Source organism: Myotis brandtii, unplaced genomic scaffold (genome assembly GCF_000412655.1).
Source record: "Myotis brandtii unplaced genomic scaffold, ASM41265v1 scaffold422, whole genome shotgun sequence".
Lineage (NCBI taxonomy): Eukaryota > Metazoa > Chordata > Mammalia > Chiroptera > Vespertilionidae > Myotis > Myotis brandtii.
This window is the reverse complement of record NW_005366171.1, coordinates 3,716,436-3,718,158: the sequence shown is the minus strand read 5'-3', so window position 1 is coordinate 3,718,158 and position 1,723 is coordinate 3,716,436.

The window sequence follows — 1,723 nt, the reverse complement described above, 5'->3', positions numbered from 1 at the left end:
TCCTTTTCAGAGTGGAGAGCCTGCTCTGCATTCTTCTTTGTTGCATCCAACCCTCCACAGTTACACATTAGAGGATCAGCCGGACAAAAACGTAAGGTCACACAGTCCACGTTGCTTTCTCTTTGAACCTTATTTTTAAACTTGGGGCCTCCTCCCTAACCCCCACCCCCATCAAGAATGTGAAAATGAGTACAGCTTTTCTCCCTCTAGCCCTGTGATGGTTTAGGAAGATGCTGGGAGGAGCTGGACTTCCAGGGCTTCTCCTGGGAGGGTGCAGAACAGAAAGAACTAGACCTTTCTCATTAGGGGTACCCAGGGCCATTGCCTGTACATCCAGCCAGCCAGTGGAAAGACCAGACCCTTTATCTGTGAGCTGGTTATACTTCCAGAGGAGAAGAAGGGGAGAGGCAAGTTTTTATTCCCTCATGGATAGAGATTTCTATACCTTGATTTCCTCCCCCTCCCTCACAAATAGCATGTGTTCTTTCCTCTCAAATTTATGGACACATACATACTCTCCTTTTCTGCTCTCCCCAGCTCACACCTATTGTTCTCCCTTCTAGCTATGGGTAAGGAGAAATCTTCTGGGATCCCCAGTTTTTGTCTGTTTTCACAGCATCTTTTAGGGGTTTAGCACTGGTCAAAGGGCCCCTGGCTGATGGCTATAAAGTGCCCCTTCTGTGGTTTTGTGCTCTGCCTCTTTGGTGGGGCCAGTGCTTTGAATCCAGAAGACATCACTTGAGGGAGCCACAAGGTGTACAAGGTGGGCATGCAGCAGGCTGCCTCCCTGAATCTTCAGGCCAGGGAAATGCATGCTACAGATTGAGAAGAGGAAAGAAATATGTGTTTTAAAAAGTCTTTGTCTAAAGGAATTCTATTCAGGTGCTGAGAAGACATGAGTTCAGCAGAAAGGGGTATATGAATATCTGCTCTAATAACAAACAAAATAGTGTCAGCCATTGGAGTCCAGCCGTGTGCCTTTGCCGACAGTCACAGGCCTCCCTAACATCAATCACAAGAATCATGCATGCGGGCTGTGCAGTTCACAGAGAGCTTATCCACCTGCTCCTTCCCCAGGGATGATTCTGTGCTGGGTGTCCCTATGCACTGAGATGAGCCTGGTCCCCCATTGGAGACAACGGGTGTTATAGGGCACAGCGTGGTCCTGGGGATGCACAGACTTAAAAAAAAAAAATCTAGATCAGAGCAAAAATCTTTGAGGGGGATGATGGTAGTGGTGGTCCAAAATCTTCTAGGAGATGCCTAGGAGGTTGGCTCCATTGACAGTTGCCAAGTTTGGCGACACCCAGGAGGCCAGCGGACAGGTAGAGGTCAAAGTGAGGTCAAGGAAGTAGTGGGTGCCTACAGGGCCTGACCAAGGGCAAGACAGGGCAGGTGATCCCACACATGCTTCCTTGGCCTCTCTGAGTCTTGGCAGCCAGAAAGACAGTCCAGGAATTGACTGGTGGTGCCAGCGCAAGAAGCCCCAAGGCAGGGGCCAGGGCGGGACTCTGAGCTTAGGGAACCCCCAAAGACGGGAAGTTCCAGAGCATGAGCAAGAGGTGGAATTTACCTAGAGGTGGAATCTGCCGACCTAGGGGCTGGGACTGGCTGTGCGTCCTCGCCAGCAGCTTGGGGTCTGGGGCAAGAGCGCAGGTGAGGGTGGTTGTTCAGGCTCACCCCTGGAGGGCGGGAGCCAGGCGCGGCTGGCAGGTGGGGCCTG